The sequence below is a fragment of the Ornithorhynchus anatinus genome, chromosome 6, assembly GCF_004115215.2.
Source record: "Ornithorhynchus anatinus isolate Pmale09 chromosome 6, mOrnAna1.pri.v4, whole genome shotgun sequence".
Classification (NCBI taxonomy): Eukaryota; Metazoa; Chordata; class Mammalia; order Monotremata; family Ornithorhynchidae; genus Ornithorhynchus; species Ornithorhynchus anatinus.
Window position 1 is genome coordinate 35,346,870 of NC_041733.1, and position 6,080 is coordinate 35,352,949.

A 6,080-nucleotide genomic window follows, 5' to 3' on the forward strand; every position below is an offset into this window, starting at 1 on the left:
GGTAAGAACCCAGGTCCTCTGACTCCCAGGCCCATGCTCTTTCCACTAGGTCGTGCTGCTTCTCGTGAATGAAATGTGATTTCTGAATGAAATCTTTGTCAAAAAGTAAAATTCTGGACTTGGAGGAATTTACCTCCACAAAACCCTTGAAAAGGCAGTAAATTAAGTGATGGGTGTCTTTAGAGAAGCAGTGTGGCTCAGTGGAAAGAGCACGGGCTTTGGAGTCAGAGGTCATGAGTTTGAATCCCAGCTCTGCCACTTGTCAGCTGTGTGACTACGGGCAAGTCACTTAACTTCTCTGTGCCTCAGTTACCTCATCTGTAAAATGGCGATTAAGACTGTGAGCCCCACGTGGGACATCCTGATTCCCCTGTGTCTACCCCAGTGCTTAGAACAGTGCTCGGCACATAGTAAGCGCTTAACAAATACCAACATTATTATTATTGGAGAAGCAGCGTGGCTCAGTGGAAAGAGCACGGGCTTTGGAGTCAGGGCTCATGAGTTCAATTCCCAGCTCTGCCACTTGTCGGCTGTGTGACTGTGGGCAAGTCACTTAACTTCTCTGTGCCTCAGTTCCCTCATCTGTAAAATGGGGATTAAGACTGTGAGCCCCACGTGGGACAACCTGATTCCCCTATGTCTACCCCAGCGCTTAGAACAGTGCTCTGCATATAGTAAGCGCTTAACAAATACCAACATTATTATTATTATTATTATTCTCATGATACCTTCAGTTTTGATCTTGTTTGATGTCTCCTTCAGCTTCCTACGTCTGGAAAAAATGTTTTGGTTAACAGAACGATAGCCTCTGCAACATTTAAGTAGGACCACCTAAAGCAGATGCATGCCTTGAAACTCTTTAAGTTCTCTTTCTTCCTCCTGGCATTATTACTATATCAGTCTCATTAACGTCATGATAATTGGCCTAGTCATCTTCAGAGAATAGTAGGTCTGCAAAATATTTCTGTCATTTATGAAATATCAGTGGGAGAGAGCCTCCTGTTTGGGAATAAAAGTCCAATCAATTTTTATAGAGCAGATTGATTTTGATTTTAGGCATTGAGTGTTTGAGAGCGAGCTTTAGCAGGCATACTAAAAATGTTCAAGGTTGCTCTGTCTGGCATTTATCCAACTAATACCAGGGGTTTAGTGGTGCCAATAAGGGAACAGGTTATTTGTCTCCCCACACTTTTTCCAGCTGGCTGTATTCCCCTTCCTCCTCATGCCTACTGAGAAATGTTTTAGATGAGATAGCTGTGAGGGTTTTTTTTTTCTTCCTGACTTATATAGAATAATCTTTCATGTAGAAGCGACTTAAACAATCATGTGTATTAGCACTAAAATCAAGTAACAATTCTGATCTTTTTATAAAGTGAAAGACAATTTATAGAAGATATTCTATATTGAAAGACACGCGTTACTTTATCTGCGCCGCAGTGAGTGGATCGTTTGTTTCTCCAAACTTGACTGTAGATGTCAGTGTTTAACTGGCATAGTTTGACTAGCGGGGGTTTCTGCTTTGGTTTTAGCTCCATTTCAGCTTCAAGTTTCTCTGCAAAGGAAGTGGAATTTGCATTACCCAAGTAAAGATTCAGCTGCCTGGCAAGGACATGGTTCTGCAGAAGCCAGCATGAAACTTCTTGTTTGTTTGTAACGTTTTTGTAAACCTGTTGGTTGTAACTTTTTTAATGATTCCCTCTTCTTATATATACACAGCCATGGGAAGCCAGGAGTTCAAAATATAAAATAAAATATTTGGAAACTGCTCCTGTGCCTAGAAGGCTAGAAAACCTTAGTTTTTTTCCTCAGAGGTAGCACTGATGTCAAAGCAGCATTCGTTTTCACATTATAATGTATAAATCCATCAGGTACAAAAATAGACTTGTGCTATGACATTCCCCAGACTCACCAAACGGTTTGATTTTCTGCTTTTTACCAGTTTTTGTTCAAATAATTCAGAGATTATCTGAATTCTAAAAATGGGAACCACCTAGATTGTCATTTTAAAAATAAGATATTCAGTCACATTTTAGCGAAAGTACAGATCGTCAAATCTCCAGTAATTTTTGAAGAAGAACTTGATGAGGCAATGGAATTAGTCTGCTTTCTTTCTGATCCACTCCCTTTGGGGAAAAGGTGAAGATTTTGTTGTACTGACGTCCTACCTGATCGTGGTTCAACTAACCAGTCTGGCTCAGTGGAAGGAACCCGGGCTTGGGAGTCAGAGGTCATGGGTTTGAATCCCAGCTCTGCCACTTGTCAGCTGTGTGACTGTGGGCAAGTCCCTTAACTTCTCTGTGCCTCAGCTACCTCATCTGTAAAATGGGGGTTAAGACTGTGAGCCTCACGTGGGACAACCTGATGACCCTGTATCTACCCCAGCGCTTAGAACAGTGCTCTGCACATAGTAGGCGCTTAACAAATATCAACATTATTATTATTATTATTATTAACCAAATGTATACCCGGACTTGTCAAGTGAAAGCAAAAGATAAATAATCTTTGCTCCCGTCTGCCTTCCACATCAGAAGAAGACCTGCTGTGGGTTTTGGATGGTTGAGATGTGTGGGTGGACAATTTTTTTTTTTTAGGCATTTCACATTCCTCCTCCAGCTCTTGCTCCTCATGCAAATCCCCAGAATTCTCCCCCTAGAAGGCCCAGGATCCCTAACAAAGCCAAGCAAGACTTAGAAGAAGTGGGGAGGCCCTGCATTTTGTGGCAAGGAGCAGGTTCCTTGTTGAAAGGAGTTTTCCATGATGTTGCCCTTCCAAAGATGCTCTGGGTTGGAAATTCCCCAGGAGCTGGAGCTTTGACCACGCTGATTGCTGAAAGGAAAATTCAGCATATGTAGAGAGGCTGGCACCCATCCAGTGTTTAAAATAGATGAACAAAAGTTAATGGGCTAGATTCTTTTCATGGATGCAGGTGCTGAGCTGCTGGAGTGAATGGGAGTTGGGAGGGGTGAGTTGAAAAGTATTTCGCTCATAGAGAGTCCTCTTGGAAAAGCATATGCTGTCAGCCCATCTTTGGAGACAACTAGAAATACGTCTCCCCCAGTTCCGAGGAGCCAAGCTCCTTCACCCCCTATCCACCTCACCAAAGACAAAAATCTCACCTCCAAATGTCCCAGTGGCCAAATCCCATTTGTTCTGCTTTTTCTTCGAAAATCCAAGGAAAGTTTTGTTTCTTTGAATCTCTTCTTCAGAATTACCTTCTCGATCCAGATTTTCCTGGTCATTCCTTTGGATAATGTGTATGAAATCATTTTGGAGTGAAAGTGCTAAGTAGATACGTGGTAGAATTATTATCCTGACTAAAGATTTTGAAATGTCACAGTATCCATCAAACACATTCCTTTCTTTCCTCTCTAAAATAGTCAATTTGCCATCCTGACTGAAACCATTGGATGACAAACTCCTCGAGAGCAGGTATGTACTTCTGCTGAATATACCCAACCACGGATAGTGCTCTTCACCAAGAACTACTTTGCCTAATTTTCAAACATTTTGGTTTGGTCTTCCCAGTCTGTATTTTGTATTCAGTTATTTATGGGTTTTTTTAAATGTTATTTAAGTGCTTACTATATGCCAGGCACTGAGCTAAGCACTGGGGTATATATAGGCTAATCAGTTTGAACACAGTCCCTGTCCCACATAGAAGTCACAGATTTAATCCCCACTTTTTAGATGAGGTAACGGGCACAGAGAAGTGATTTTCCCCAAGTTGACACATCAGACAAGTGGTGGAGCCAGGATTAGAACCCAAGTCCCTTGAGATGATCTCTAAGTTTCTAGGGAGGGAGGGTATAGGATTTGTGACCTTCAGAATTCCACATAAAGCTGGACTGGAGCATTCTGCCATGGTCGCTGACATCAAGAGAGCTGTTATTCACCCCATGAGCCGGCTGGCCGTATAGCACAGCAGCGAACTTGGACAATAGCCTAGTTTCTTGAGAGGGGACTAGCTATGAAATTGAACCCCGAGTATTTCTACTGAGCAATCCTTGGGGGAATCCTTCCCAGCAGTTATAACAGCGAAAGCCAGAGGCTTACGTTTCTTGGGGTTTTCTACTTCCTTTCCCCTAGCCCAAACTCTTAAGGATGGCAGCTCTGCTTTTTATAGGAAAATAGCACCAGTAGAGCCTCTGGGATTTGCCTTGATTCAACATAGACCTTCTGTAGTCCCGAGTCTGGAATCGAGAAATAACCCTGCCTCTGAAATAACATGTTATAATTACAAAGACATTATGTGCGTAATACAAGAGTAAAGGAAAAGAAATTTAAGATTGAAAATCTGGGTAGAGACAAGATCGTAAACTCCTTGAAGGCAGGGATCGCACCTGTGAACTCTCTTGTACTCTCAAGTGCTTCATACATTTTGAGTGATTAAGGTTCTAAGAGTAGTACCAGTTGGTCTGGGTTACAGGGAGCCAGCTGTCATTATATTTTAAGAGGGATTCTTACAGATGCACCCTCTATGCAGTAAATGGAATCTAGGATTATTGGCAGTGGGGCTTTTTAGTAAGAGGTGTGAGCAGACTGTGACACTTCAATGTCCAGTTAAAGGACTAGGCTTCAATTGTTCTGGTAAATTCCCTCTAAAGCCATATATTGCAACTAAGTGGGTTACGGTTTTGAGCCTTTAGTGACTGTGAAAGTGCTTGCATTTTATAAAGGTGTGAGCAGAATGATGCTTTAGGAAAAATGATCTGGGAACCAGAATGAAGTAAGGACTGGAGAGGGAGCAGAGTGGAGGTTGGGAATGCAGCGCAGAGGCTGATGCAGCAGTCAAGCTTGGATATGTCAAGTACCTGGAATCACCTAGTTTGAACACAGAGGAAGGGTGGGTTCTGGAAATGTGATGGAAGAACTAAACAGGCTTGGGCAACTGATTAAATGTGGGGGCTGAAAGAGAAAGAGGATTCAGGGATAATGGCAAGGTTGTGGGCTTGAGAGGGAGGAGGGTGGAGTTGTAAACTGTGATGGGAAAGTTAGGTGGAGGAGAGGATTTGGCAGGGAAAATGAGCTCCGTTAAGGCCATGCTGTGTTTAAGGTGATAGTGGGGCAGCCGTGTAGACGTGTCCCAGAGTCAGGAAGAAATACAAGATTGTAGAGGAGGAGAGAGCTTGGGCTGGTGCTCATCTTCCCCGGTTAGACTGTGAGCCCGCCATTGGGCAGGAATTGTGTCTATCTGTTGCAGATTTGTACATTCCAAAAGCTTAGAACAGTGCTCTGCACATAGTAAACGCTCATAATGAATGAATGAATTACGGGCAGAGAATGTGTCTACCTACTCAGTACTCTCCCAAGCATTTAGTAAGCACTCAATCAAACCATTGATGGTGACTATGATGGTGAGGTAGATTTGGGAGTTATCATCATAGAAGAGGTAGTTGAAGCTAGGGGAGAGGCCGAGCTCACCCATAGTCACCAGGATGGGGGATGAAGGCAGCTTGCGAAGGGTAACAGACACTTCACAGGTCTTTGGACCCAACCTAGGTGTAGATCCTATTGTCAGAGGACAAAGAGTAGAGCTGCAATCTTGGTGCCACCCTAGAAGCTGTGGGGCTAAGCTAATGATATTATCTCCATAGCCTTAGGTCCAGAGGGGCAAAGTCCCTTAGTGACTTCATAGAAAGGGCATCTGTGATCACAATGCAGATATCCCTAAGCGTCCCTTTGGTGTTATGAGGTATTGTGAAGGCAGATATTCTCCTGAGGTGCTGGTAATTTTAAATCTGAATCCTTTTTCTCAAGGGAAGTGACGTGGTCTAGTTTAAAGAGTACGGGCCCCGGGGTCAGAGTACTTGGCTCTGTGACTTGCCTGCTGGGTGGCCTTGGGCAAGTCACTTAACTTCTCTGTGCCTCAGTCTCCTCATCTGTAAAGTGGGGATTCAGTACCTGTTTTCACTCCTTCTTAAACTGTGCTCCCCATATGGGACGGAGTCTGTGTGCAACCTGATTATCCTTGTCTCTCCCAGCACTAGTGCAGTGCTTGACGCGTAATAAGCACTTCACAAATACCATTAAAAAGATGACCTGAGAATTTGTTTATTCTTCATTCAAAAACCACTAGGAAG

The 6,080-nt window shown here is 43.2% G+C and overlaps 1 long non-coding RNA gene across 1 annotated transcript; it reads right to left on the reverse strand.

Annotated features, from left to right (window-relative positions):
* Positions 1 to 1,368: 1,368 nt before the first annotated feature.
* LOC120638434 lies at positions 1,369 to 5,551 on the reverse strand. Its single transcript, XR_005660092.1, has 3 exons — positions 5,422 to 5,551; positions 3,117 to 3,241; positions 1,369 to 1,552 (listed from the first exon to the last, which is right to left on the reverse strand). It is a non-coding gene; the product is annotated as an uncharacterized LOC120638434 (long non-coding RNA).
* Between the last annotated feature and the right edge of the window lie 529 nt (positions 5,552 to 6,080).